At 43.7% G+C, this 14,241-nt stretch overlaps 1 pseudogene; it reads right to left on the bottom strand.

Moving 5' to 3' along the window:
- Positions 1-11,976: 11,976 nt before the first annotated feature.
- On the bottom strand, positions 11,977-13,783 carry LOC100689007 (annotated as a pseudogene).
- Positions 13,784-14,241: the final 458 nt, after the last annotated feature.

Below are 14,241 nucleotides of genomic sequence, written 5' to 3' on the forward strand. Positions count from 1 at the left end.
TTCCTAGTAGTAGTATTTGGTCCCTGAAATTAGAAAATTAATTCTTTATAGTGATCCTCCAAAAGCTGCTCTGTCCAGCTCTTGGGCCTGCAAATTCTCACTGAGGGAAAAGTGGTTTTTCCATAGGTCAATGGCTGGGAGCTGCAGTGGCTGCAGCTGACAGGTAAGATCGTGCTGGTCTCTTGGTGACATCATCCTGGCAGCTTGAAATTGGCCACCATGGGAATATTTATGTCTCAGCAATAGGTAAAGCTATAGATCCAAGGTTTGCCCCTGGGAAACTGGTTGTTAAATATTTATCTGCAGAGGCTGTGACCCTATCGCAGAAGCCCTGATGGGAGGAGCCCAGAGAAGGCACGTTGCTCCTCCCAGGTTGCCTGGTGTGATGTGCCTGGACTATGGAGTCCCTTAGTGGCCTTGGGCTAAAATATTTCAACAATCTTCCTCTCTTAAATCAGATTGTAAACAAGGGCCGAGTCACGGGTTTTTCCTGGGTGAGTCTGCTTAGTATTGCACAAGCATTTCTGGAGCAAGGGGGAAACTGAGCAGTTCGGGGAGCTATCTTCCCCCGTGAAGAAACTTGCATTGAAAAGGAAAGGGAATAGGGTCACCCGGGTGGCTCAGTGGTTGAGCATCTGCCTTTGGCTCTGGTTGTGATCCTGGGGTCCTGGGGTGAGTCCTGCATTGGGTTCCCCACGGGGAGCCTGCCTCTCCCCCTGCCTATGTCTCTGCCTCTCTCATGAATAAGTAAAATCTTTTTTTTTTAAAAAAGGAAGGAGATTATTATTATTTTAGATTATTTATTTATTCATGAGAGGCACGGGCAGAGGGAGAAGCAGGCTCCATGCAGGGAGCCTGATGTGGGACTGGATCCTGGGATGAAGGCAGGCGCTAAACTGCTGAGCCACCCAGGGATCCCAGGAAAGAGAAAGGAGCAGAGGGTCATATTCTTTGCTGATGGGACCTGTCTGTGGCCCACTGTATTTTGGGAGTCAGGAACGCCAAAACATTTTTTTAGACCTTTTTAAAGGGGTAGAATATTATAGAAAGTCTCTCCCTTGAGGGCTAGCTGTAAAGTCAGGCAGTGGAGGAGAGGGGCATTTTTCACCATGGAGTTCATTCATTCAACAAACCTGTAGTAAGTGCCCAGCTCAGTAGTTTTCACAGCTGCAACAGAATCACATGGGAAGCTTACAAATCTACCTCCGTTTAATCTGCTGCGGTTCAGGTGTGTGGTACGCTGAATAATGTCCCCCGTGGAAGACATCCTAATCTCTGGAACCTGTGAATGTTACTTCATCTGGCAAAAAATATATATATAAGAAAAAAAAATCAAACCAAACCCTTGCAGATAGGATTAAGTTAAGGATCTTGTGTTGGGGAGATTTTGGATTGTCAAGGTGATCCCTCCTTGTCATCGTACATATGCCCATAATCAGGAGACAGAAGAGTATGTGACTACAGAGACAGAGGCATGGAACAGATCTTCCTTTTGAGGCTCCAGAAAGCACAGCCCTACCCACGTGTTATTTTTGCCCTGCTAGCCTCCAGAAGTATGAGGGAACAAATTTCTGTTGTTTTAAGTCATCTAGTTTGTGGGAATTTGTCACTGCAGCTCTAGGAAACTAATACAAAGTAGGACCAAACTTGTTTTGAAGTGTCTATGTGGCACTTTACATGATTTTAGCAGACACAGTTGTCCATACCAGAGATGACAAAGATCAGGTGATACCTTTTTTTAAAAAAAGATTTTATTTATTTATTGGAAAGAGAGGGAGTGAGCAGGGGCAGGTGCAGAGGGAGAGGAAGCCCGATGTGGGACTCGATCCCAGGACCCTGGGATCATGATCTGAGCTGAAGGCAGACGCTTAACCCACTGAGTCACCCCCCGCACCCCAGAGGGTAATATCTTGACTCAGTCACTGCCTCGCATTAACCAGGACATGTTCCCAGTGAGTCTGGAGCCCAGGAATCTATATTTTGCAACAAGTGAAGGCAAACCCTCATGTGATTCTGAATCATGGGTATTTGCAAGTCCATCTGTCTGCTGTGTATGATAGACACTGAAGATGCAAACAGGGTAAATACCTCCCTGTTCTCAAGGAGCCTACAATCTGGCAAGGAGTAAGATAATTTCAGTAGAGCCTGTTTGCTAAGTATTAAGTAATAATACTGGTTTCCTTATGCTAAGTGCCATATCTATATGCCATCTCTCCTGATCTGCCAAAAACAATTCCAGGAAGAAGGTAATAATATCCCCTCAGAAAAAGATAGCCTTAGCAGCTTAATCAACTAGTTCCGTTTGACCCAGCTGGTAAGTAGAGAGGCAGGATTGCTGGGGAAAATGCTGAGACAGGCTTCCCAGGCATGAGCCACTGGCAAGGGCCAGCTGGGAACTACCTGTTTAGGGTGCTTGGGATGTGGGGTGATGGAGCATCGAGGAAGGACGAGAGGCAGAAAAGTGGGTACTGTGTCCTCACATTGGGGCAGGTTCGCTTCTCAACTGTGGTGCTGCAGGGTCCCCCTCAACTCCTGGAAGAAGGACCCCGAGAAGCTCAGAGCTTGGTCAGAGCAGTGCTGGGCCAATGGGCTACTAAGAGGGACCTCTGTCTTCCTACCTTTATCTCCATGGCATTCCTGTGGCTTTCTACGTTTTAGAGTTGATAAGCCCACTGGAAGGGAAGGCCTTTCGGCTGTAGGGCTCTCCAACCCAAGGAATTGTGCAAAGCATCCAATTAGTCACCAGCAGTGTTTTAAGTCATTATCAGCTGTTTTACGAATAAAAACAAAAAACAAAAAACCCAGCTTCCCAACCCAAACCCTATAGTTTATAGCAAATCTAAGAAAATGGCATTGTTGGGCTACTTTTGCCTAGGACAGAAGAACAAACGATAAATGGAAGGGATTAAGGTCTCTGCTAAACAAACAGCAGAACCGCGTGCTGGCACTTTGCATATCTTTTACCCCACACAGCAACTGTGTGTTATTGATTGATTGATTGGTTGATTGTGGGATGCCTGGGTGGCTCAGTGGTTGAGCATCTGCCTTCAGGGCAGGGTGTGATCCTAGGGTCTTAGGATGAATCCTGCATCAGGCTCCCCCGCAAGGAGCCTGCTTCTCCCTCTGCCTACGTCTCTGCCTCTCTCTGTGTCTCTCATGAATAAACAAATAAAAAATCTTTAAGAACTCTTTTTCAGAGCCCTCAATCTACCCGGCCATGCTGGCCCCTCCATGTGGTCTGAGCTGGAGGCTGCTTATGTGAGGAGGTGTCTGGAATGCTAACACTCAGGTTTCTGGAACAGCCTATTTGAACAGCCCCCCTAAGCAATTAGAGGTCATTAAAGGCCACACCCCTTCTCTAAGTGAATTTGGGAGAATGACCAATTTGCTGCAAAGGGAATGGAATCACATTCTTCCTATAATCCTGTTATAATCCTGTTATCTCTCAGTTCTGTTCTTTTTTTTTTTTTTGCTTTGATTCTTTGGAGGCCTTCCCTTATCTCTCTCGTGACCTCTGTAGATTTCTAATACCCCCTCAGCATCTCTTTTTGTCCTTGACCTGTGGCTGGTCTTCATCCACGTTGGCTTGGCTGCTTTTCCAGGTTTTACTCCAAGGTGATTTCACCCTCGCCCAGTTGACTCAATGTAGTTCTGTCTTTGAACTCTAGACTCAAATGTTTCTTTCCCTTCTGGATGGTTCTGCCTGGATATCTCAAAAACCCCTCACAGTCAGTGTGTCTAACACTGAACTCATGACTCCCCACTACCCAACCACTATTTGAGACCCTCTTCCCCCTCCTGCCTCAGTTTATCTTCCATCTGCTGTCCTGTTTGAGTTGGATGCTTGGGAGCCATCTCTGCCGCCTCCCTTCCTTGTACCACCACCCCTGGTATCCGCCCCCCCCCTCCATCCTGCTCCTTCATCCTCACTGCCCCCACCCCGATCCAAGGTTCCTCCTTCCTTCCCAGAACCAGAGATGGTTCTCCAGCTGGTCTCCCTGTACCCCCTGGCTACCCTTCAGTCGAATCCCTGGAACAGATCCAACCCTGTCAGAATGCAAATCTGACCTTGTCAAAGGCAAATCCAATTTAACCACCCAGCTCTCTCCCCTCCCGGGATGTAGAACCCAACAGTCATCTCCTATTGCCATTTGGATCTAGACCCAAATCCCACTGAATGAGCAAGGCTGGTGAGGCCCTGCATGACCTGGCTCCGGCTCATCCTCCAGGATGGGCAGCTCCAATGCTGCTGCCCTGCACTTTGGGCTCCAGCCACATGGACTTGCTGTTCTCTGGTTTACCTGGGAGCCTCTGACAGCCTCTTCCCTTTGTCTGAGTGCTCCCTTCCCTCCCCCCACCCATGAACTCCTGTTCTTCGGACCTTAGCTCCCCCTTCTTGGCCTCATCTCTCTTTAGGGATGGTTTCCTCCCCAGCAGCCTGACTCTCCCCTTGTGCAGTATCACAGCATCTGTGATGGTTTACTGTTCGGATTTTTTGTCCATTTTCTCCCCTAGAACTATAAGGTTTGTGGACAGGGACCCTGTCTTCCTTTGCTGATCCTTGTATTGTAACCGTGATGCTAGACACATAACAGGCATTGAATAAGTATTTTCTGAATGAATGAATGAGTACTGATTGACAAAGCACTCAGTCCCAAGAACCACTGTTAATAACTAATTACTCAGCGCCATGATCGCCATCTCGTGGTGGCTGATGTTATTATATCGCTGGGCCTATGGTCACTGACTGCCTTTCACGGTTGGCAAGATGTGTTGCCGTGCTCCTGGCATAGAAGGAACTCAATATATGAATAATAGATACTTGTTCCGTGCTTGCTTTGTTTCAAGCATTGTAGGAGGCACAACACTGCCTGCTTGATACCTGAGCAAAGCTGCCTTTCCAAGGTCAGGAGCTAGAGACAAGACCCTTCATTCAACTGTGCAACAGAGCCTTTATTTATTTGTTTGTTTGTTTGTCTATTTACTTATTTACTGTGCCCCACTGCTTCTGTGTTTCCAGCGTTTCTGCCAATTATGATATGAAATGTATTCATAAGAAGACTGGAATTGTAGTGCTTGCAGAGGCCTGAACAAAACTCTGTTTAATGGCAGGAAGCATATTTTGTAACTAGGGAGGATACTCCGGGGCTCCTCAGATTTCAGTAAAATGTCTGAACTCCCAGAGGAATATTTACTGGTTATTCAATAAATGAGGACCTGTGAGTGTTCTCATTTCCAAGGCCGCCGGACATTTTTGGCTACCCTGTGTTTCTGGATGGTGCACAGATGGTTTTTCGAGGCATGTATTTCTTAAGCTTTTTGACTTTATAGCCTAGAAAGCTCTGGTCTTTAAGTCTCTACAAAGTTTCAGATCTTTCATGGGGTACATTTTTTTTTAACATTCTTCCTAAAGCTCATTTGAAATCTATGGTATACATTAATTATACGTACACAGGCCACCAAATATATTTTTTAAAGATCTTATTTATTTATTCATGAGAGACACAGAGAAAGAGAGGCAGAGACACAGGCAGAGGGAGAAGCAGGCTCCATGCAGGGAGCCCGATGTGGGACTCGGTCCCGGGACTCCAGGATCACGCCCTGGGCCAAAGGCAGGTGCTCAACCACTGAGCCACCCAGGCGTCCTGCCTCAAATGTTTTTTAAAGCAAGGTAGGAAAAATAAATGAATAAATAAATAAATAAATAAAGCAAGGTAGAACATACATAACATTTATGAGACAGTTGTACTTTGCATTATGTTCATGACAAGTTTATGTAAATAGATTTTAGGTGGGGCAGGTAAATTTGATCATATATTTATTTTTAAGGTGTAATTTATTTATTTGAGAGAGAGAGAGAACATAAGCGGGGGTGGGGTGGGGTGGGGTGAGGTGAGGGGCAGATGGAGAGGGAGAAGCAGACTCGCTGAGCAGGGAGCCTGACGAGGGGCTTGATCCCAGGACCCTGAGATCATGGCCTGAGCTGAAGGCAGACGCTTAACCAACTGAACCACCCAGGTGCCCCTTGATTGTATTTTCTATGTCAAGTAAACTAAAATAAAATGAGCCAGAGTGTTAACTTTTATTGGCAAGTTGGGTGGAGGTATAATAAACGTACTATTTAAAAGACACCAGGGCACCTGGGTGGCTCAGTTGGTTAAGCATCCGACTCTTTTTTTTCTTTTTTAAAAGATTTTATTTATTTATTCATGAGAGACACACAGAAAGAGAGAGAGAGGCAGAGAGACACAGGCAGAGGGAGAAGCAAGCTCCATGCAGGGAGCCTGATGTGGGACTCGATCCCGGGACTCCAGGATCATGCCTTGGGCCAAAGGCAGGCGCTAAACTGCTGAGTCATCCAGGGATCCCCAGCATCCGGTTCTTGATCTCATCTCAGGTCTTGACTTGAGGGTGTTGAGTTCAAGCCCAACACTGAGGTCCACACTGGGCCTGGAGCCTATTAAAAACATTAAAAAAAAAAAAAAAAAGACATTTGTGGTAATTTATGTTGTAGAGAATTTTTTTTTTTTTTAAGATTTTACTTCAGAGAAAGAAAGCATGAACAAGGGGCAAGGCAGAGGGAGAAGAAGCAGACTCCCCACCAAACAGGGAGCCCAATGTGGGGCTCGATCCTGGGACTCTGGGATCATGACCTGAGCTGAAGGCAGTAACCAACTGAGCCATCCAGGCATCCTATAGAGAATGGTTTTAAACTTGAACTTGCATCGGAATTACCTGTGCTTGTTAAAGCATAGATTTCCAGGGCCCACCCCACGAAGTTTCTGACTCAGTGGAGCTAGGAGAGAGTCTGAGAGTTTGCATCTTAACCAGCTCCCAAGTGATGCTGGTGTGGCTAGTCCAGAGACCACACCTTGAAAACTACTAGAGCAGTGAATTATACACCCTGATTTACTGGAGTCTGTTTCCTTTCAGTCTTTCCTGGACAGGTCAAGATTCACCAAGCCTTTGGAGGAAAGCAGCAAGGAGAGAATCTTTTTCAGCTTTGGTCTCCATCCAGCTTCCACATGGAAGCCAGAGCCCTCCTACCATACATGTCAGGTGGTTGATGTGCAGTGTAAACCTTTCAGGATAATTATTTATTCTTACAGAACAAAATCTTCCCTTTAGTGAGATGCCAGAGGTCTTTATATCTGGTTCCTCTTTACCTCTCCATCCTTTCTTCTCTAGTGTGGCATTTTGATTTCTCACATCCCGAACTTTCTGCTTAGAATTTCCTTGCATCATTTCTTTGTCTTCCTGAACCTGAGGATAAATCTGTACATAATTCTCCGATTCTGGCACACATGGGTTTATTGAATGATTGAACAAATGCATGAATGAATAAGTGAATACAGAAGAATATAGAAAATGGATTTCTAAAAATTGTGGTAACATACATGTAACATACAATTTACAAGGTACAGTGGAATCATACAGCATTTGTCCCTTTGTGATGGGCTTGTTTCACAAAGCATAGTGTCCTCAGGGTTCATTTGTGTTGTTGTATGCGTCCAAATGTCCTTTTTAAAAGTTTGAATAATATTCAATTACTGCCTTTTGTTTATTCTTTCATACGGAGAATAGATTTTTGTACAAGGACTTAATTTACACCATTGTTTGAGGTAGCAAAAGATTGGAAGCCATTTCAATGTCTGTAGGTGGGGGATTGGTGGTATAAAGTAGGCATGACCTCACAGTGGAATAAGGAAGAATGGGGCTTCTCCCATACTGGCATAGAACAGTCACCAAAATAGAATATCTCCTTTTGGTATAATACCACCCCACCAAAAAAAAAAAAAAAAAATCCAAAACAAGGCATGTATACATGCTTTCCATAGGTGCCAGAGACTGTGGGGGGGGGGGAACGAGATAATATACTTTTTTCTGTACTCTCTTTTCTAGCTTTCACATTTTGTACCAGGCATTATGTATTTCCTATTAAAAAATGTTGAAAAGAATGCAAATAACCTGTCTAGAGGGAAAAGTAATTAATTTCCTGCAGATCTTACATAAGGAGGGATGCTTTATGCTTATAAATAATTATTAAATTAAGTCAGTAAGAAAAACTTAAATTAAATTAAACTTGGTTGGTTAATTCTCTTGACTCTCTGTAGAGATTAACAGTGGATCTGATTCTCTGACTACCCCTGGGGATTTTTAATAACCAAATCTTATCAACAGTTTAGGGATCAAATGTTGCAGTACTCAGAAGCTGATCTGACTCAGAAGCTCTGCCCAAATGAATTTAAGGACAAAGCCTTGACCTGACTCTTCTGAGCAGCTGTTCTGGTGAAGGCTTCTGAGTGACCACTCCTTCCAAAGCAGTCTAAAGCAGAAAGGAAGACTGCTTTCAGATGAATTTGATAGCCTTGTCTGGATAGATGCTTATGTCTAGGTCCAAAGGGGCTGGTGTCTCCAGATCAGGAGCGAAGAATAGGCCTTCCCCTAGAATGAATGTTTGTTGATAACAAAAGGATCCGAGCAAATCACCATCCTTTGCATTATGGTCTCCTCAGTGCCAGAGCTATGCAAACATACCTGCGTGTCTTTTACCTAAATTTCCCCCCATTCAAAACTATGAGATTATCCAGTCCTGGCTCTCACATGTCAGATCATCAGATCATGCTGATACCTTAACAAGGTGGCAGATGTGCCCAGGACGTTTGTTACCAGTAACAAATAATTTTTTTTTCAAATATTCCTGTTAATAAAAAAGTATTTGTAATGTTCATGGTTTCTGAAAAAATTGGCTTGGAAATTCTGCTGTATAACCAATGTTGCTGTGATGACTCTGGATATCACTAATATTTGACACAGAGAGCACAAGCAGGGAGAGTGGCAGGCAGAGGGAGAGAGAAGCAGACTCCCTGCTGAGCAAGGTTGAGCTGCAGGGCTTAACCCAGGGATCATGACCTGAGCCAAAGGCAGATGCCCAACCTCTGAGGCTTTCAAGGCTCCCTTCCTGACTGTTTTAGTGGCTGCCCTTCCCCCACTGCATTATCATTGCTGGTTTATGTTGGCTGGACTTTGAACTCCTCTGAGCAGTGGGTCTCAAGCTCCTCCAGCATGTGACAGCATCACTTGGAGGGCTTGTTGAGGCAGAGTGTTGGGCCCCACTCCATAGTTTCTGATTCGTTAGGTAAGGGGTAGACCTGAGAATTCCTCAACAAGCTCCCAGTTGATGCTGATGGTGCTGGTCTGGAGACTGCACCGTGAGGACCCCTGCTCTAGGGGAAAGGACTGGGCTTTCTTTCTCCATTTCTGTATCCATAGCATCTGGGCCATCCTGAGACACAGTCAATAGTCAGCAAGTACTGGTGTTGAGTGAATGAGTGCAGTCAAAGATAGGTGCAGTGGGTTCTGCGCACCATGGCTGTTTCCAGTAATACACCAGGGGGAACCTGAACACCTAGGGGTTTATTGATGATAAAGATGGTTGGGGGAGGAGGCAGTACCTGGCACACAAGGGAGCTCAGTGAGTATGTGAAATAAGAGGAGGGGGAGAGTGTGAGTAAGGTGTTGTGAGGAGTCAGGAGTGAGGAGGTGAGGAGAGTAGGTGGATCCTTAGTAGCTTCATAAGTTGGGGCTCAACACATTAATTTTGTGACATGTCTTACTTTCTATTGTAAACCTTTGAAGGCTATAAAGTTCTATCTAAATGATAATTTCTTTTTTTTTAATACTTGATTTATTCATTCACGAGAGACACACAGAGAGAGGCAGAGACATAGGCAGAAGGAGAAGCAGGCAGGAGAAACAGGCAGGAGAAGCAGGGAGCCCGATGTGGGACTTGATCCCGGACCCTGGGATCACACACTGAGCCAAAGGCAGACACTCAACTGCTGAGCCACCCAGGCATCCTCTAAATGATAATTTCTTTATTTTTTTTTTATTTTTATTTATTTACTTATGATAGTCACAGAGAGAGAGAGAGAGAGAGAGAGAGGCAGAGACACAGGCAGAGGGAGAAGCAGGCTCCATGCACTGGGAGCCCGATATGGGATTTGATCCCGGGTCTCCAGGATCGCGCCCTGGGCCAAAGGCAGGCACCAAACCGCTGCGCCACCCAGGGATCCCTAAATGATAATTTCTTATACCATATACTACATGTCTCAGAATATAGTTATTTCTTTAAGATTCATTTCTAAATGTTTTGAGATTTCTATTATGATTTCTTCTTTGATCCATGAGTTATTTAGAAGTGTATCTTACCTTTCCAAACAATGGGTTTTCTTGTATCATTGCTAGCCACATTGTGGTCCGAGCGCATGGTCAGCATGATGTCAACCCCTTGACATTTTTTTTGAGCTACTCCTCCTGGCCAGTCACAGGGCTGCTTTTTGCTAATGTTCCAAACATGCTTGAAAACAATGTGATTGAAAGCAACCTGTCTGCTGGGTGCTGTGTTCTGGTTGCATCCCCTGGATGCCAGGACCATCTTTATTCATTGACTCTTACTATATCCCTGCCATTTCTTTGGCAGCTTCATCCATCCATTACTGAGACAGCAGAATCAGAATCTCCAGTTTTGATGGTGGGTTTATCAAGCTCTCTTTGCAGCTGTGTAAATTTTTGCTTTACATGTTAGGTGCATACACGTAGTTATATGCCTCTCTTTGTCATAAATGGAACTTTAAAAAAAATTACAGCTAGTTTATTTATTTATTTTTAAAAAACTATTTATTTATTTTAGAGAGGGTGGGGTGGGGCAGAGGGAGAGGGAGAGAATCCTCAAGCAGACTCCTCACTGAGCATGGAGCCCACAGGGCTCGATCCCAGGACCCTGAAATCATGACCTGAGCAGAAACCAAGAGCTGGACTCACAACTGACTGAGCCCCCCGGGTGCTCCTGAATAGAACCTTTTATTGTCATAAAGTTATGTTGTCATCTCTTTGTTTACAGCCTGTTTTGTCTGATAATACAGCAACATCAGCTTTCTTATAGTTAGTATTGACCTGTGGTATTATTTTCAGTCTTAGGCTTTTCACCTTTCTGTGTACCACTTCCCTTCTTCTCTCCTTCCTTTCTCCCTCTCCCTTAGGAATGGTTTCTCTTTAAAATAACAAGTATAACTTTTGTATTGTTTTTACAAAATCCAGTCTGAAAAATCATTTTTTTTAATTGGAAAGTTTTGCCTGTTAAGTTTATTATAATTACTGGTTTATTCAGATTTTTTTTCTGAATAAAAAAAAATTTACTGATTTTTTTGCCTTACTAATATTCTACTGTATTTCTTTTACTTTTTCTGTTTGCTCCTCTACTACCTCCCTTTCTTCCTTCTTTTGGATGATAGATGGTTTTGTTTTCCCGCTTATTCTAGTGCCTCCCACCCCCAAATATTTTGGAGATTCTGTGTCTATATAAGAATATATATTTTTTATATTTTATTTTTAAAATGTTTTATTTATTTATTTATTTTTGTGGGAGAGAGAGAGTGAGAGAGAGAGAAAGATCACAAGCAGGGGTAGGGGCAGAGGGAGAAGCAGATTCCCACTGAGCAGGGAGCCTGATGCAGGGCTCCATCCCAGGACTCTGTGATCATGACCCAAGCCCAAGGCAGACCCTTCACCAACTGAGCTACCTAGGCATCCGAATATCTGTTCTTTTAGTGGTTACTCCGGATATTCTGATGTATATAAGAAACAAAATTTAAGATTTGTTAAGCAACAAAAATTCAACTAAGTAAATATGAAGATGTAATTGGCCTTATTATTATTTTTTTTCAGGAATGTACAAATGTCTTTTTATTCAAAAAATACAAAATAAATTATCTGTAGGCATGGACAATGATGCAGTAAACCATTATATGTTGTCAACTGAAACCAGTAACTGATGGTTATAGCGATTCTTAAACATCAGCCAGTCTTTTCTTTAGTCATTTCCTTCAACTGACTTCTCTGAAGTTATGGTTGAGGAACCCAGCCTTGAGCTTCCTCTCACAGTTCATTAAGAATGGTAAAGCACTATTCTAGGAATCAGAACATGCCACCTCACATACCACCTCCCATTCCACCCATTCCACCCATTCCTGGGTCCTTCTCTTCTTTAGGAATTTCGGTGACTACAACAGAGAGGCCACTCCAGCAGCATCCAATAAAGCAATTCTTACCACCTTAGTTGGATCAATGATTCCTTTTTCCACCATATTCACAAAAGCATAGCATCATAACCAACTTCTGAGGAACTCTGCATAATTTTCTCAACTATCAATGATCCTTCAACACCTGCATTCTTAGCAATGGTCATTGCAGGAATTTTGAGTGTTCTCTTAATAATTTCGATACCAATTCTTTGATCTTCATTAGCTGGAGTTATTGAATCTAAGGCTGGAATGCATCGAAGCAGGGCACAACCCCCTCCAGAACAATGCCTTCTTCAACAGCAGCTCTTGTGGCATTGAGGGCATCTGTAACTCTTTCTTTTCATTCACTTCAACATCACTTATCCCACCAACCTTCAACACAGCTACTCCATCTGAGAGTTTTGCCAGACATTCATTCAGCTTTTCCTTTTCATATTCACTATTTGTGATATCTAACTGCTCAATGATTTCTTGAATACGTTTTTCAATTTGAGCCTTGTCACCTTTTCCTTTTAAAAGCATGGCATCATCTTTGGTCACAATGACCTCTCCAACTTTTCCCAAGTCATGAGGCTGAACATCTTTGAGATTTAGAGTCAATCCTTCTTCCCCACACACTGCACCATGAGCAGCAATAGCCATATCTTTAAGCAGCTTTGTCACCAAAACCTGGAGCTTTGACTGCCACAACCTGAAGACCAACTTTTACCCTATTTAAAACAAGTGTATTCAGAGCTTCTCCATAAACATCTTCAGCAGGAATTTTGAGTGTTCTCTTAATAATTTCGATACCAATTCTTTGATCTTCATTAGCTGGACTTTTGAATCCAAGGCTGGAATGCACCGAAGCAGGGCACAGTGACCTGGGGCTTATGGTGACCTTGGTCAATTATGACCAAGGGCTTATGGTGAGCATTGGCAATTTCAAGAGCAGATACAATGGACTGGACACTAGAATCTTCTTCTCACTCAATAGAACATAGGCATCTTGGAATTCACATTTCTGACCTTTTGATGTATTAATAAAGTATGGAGAAATATAACCTCGATCAAACTTCATGCCTTCAGTAATTTCTAATTCATCATTCAGTGTTTTTCCATCTTTTACTGTGATGACACCCTTTCTTCCAACCTTTTTCATTGCATCAGAAATGATGTTGCCAATTTCTTTGTCTCCATTTGCAGAAATCGTAGCAACCTGAGCAATTTCTCCAGGGGTTGTCACGGGTTTAGACTGCTTCTTAAGTTCAGCAATTACAGCATCAACAGCTAACATCACACCTCTCCTGATTTCCACAGGATTAGCACCTTTGCTAATCTTCTCGAAGCCTTCCTTGGCAATAGAGCGTACCAAGACAGTAGCAGTAGTGGTGCCATCCCCAGCCTCTTCGTTTGTGTTATTGGCAACATCTTGAACAAGTTTAGCGCCAATATTTTTATATTTGTCTTTGAAGTCAATTGACTTTGCTACGGTCACACCATGCTTTGTTACATTGGGACTTCCCCAACTCTGTTCAATAATCACTGTTTTTCCCCATAGTAACGGCTACAGCATTGGCTAAGAGATCTACACCGTGAAGCATTAAGGCTCAGGCATCGGCACCAAATTTTACATCCTTGGCATAGGCCCGAGTGAGATGAGGAGCCAGGACTCTGGACACTGGCCTGATCTGGCGGAGGACTGAGGGTAATTGAAGCATTTCTGCTGGACGGCAGCGGAGCGAGCGGGCGGCGAGGCAGGCAGCCGGCGGCGACTGAGGGGCTGTAATTGACCTTATTAAGTGATTCATGAATTGGGTAGCATCTTATCCAGCAAGTAGGGGGAAATCCAAGGAGTTGTACAAAATGGATTTTTTTTTAAGATTTTATTTATTTATTCATGAGACACACACACACACACACACACACACACACACACACACACACACAGGCAGAGACACAGGCAGAGCTCGGAGAAGCAGGCTCCTTACAGAGTACCCAATGTGAGACTTGATCTCGGGACTCCAGGATCGCGCCCTGAGCTGAAGGCAGGTACTTAACCACTGAACCACCCAGGCGTCCCAAAATGGAAGTTTTTTTTTTTTTTTTTTGTTTTTGTTTTTTTTTTTTTTTTAATAGGAATGAGGGTGAGGCAAGGAAGGTGAAGGAAGAGAAAGGA

The sequence above is a fragment of the Canis lupus genome, chromosome 3 (assembly GCF_011100685.1).
Source record: "Canis lupus familiaris isolate Mischka breed German Shepherd chromosome 3, alternate assembly UU_Cfam_GSD_1.0, whole genome shotgun sequence".
In the NCBI taxonomy this organism is placed as follows: domain Eukaryota; kingdom Metazoa; phylum Chordata; class Mammalia; order Carnivora; family Canidae; genus Canis; species Canis lupus.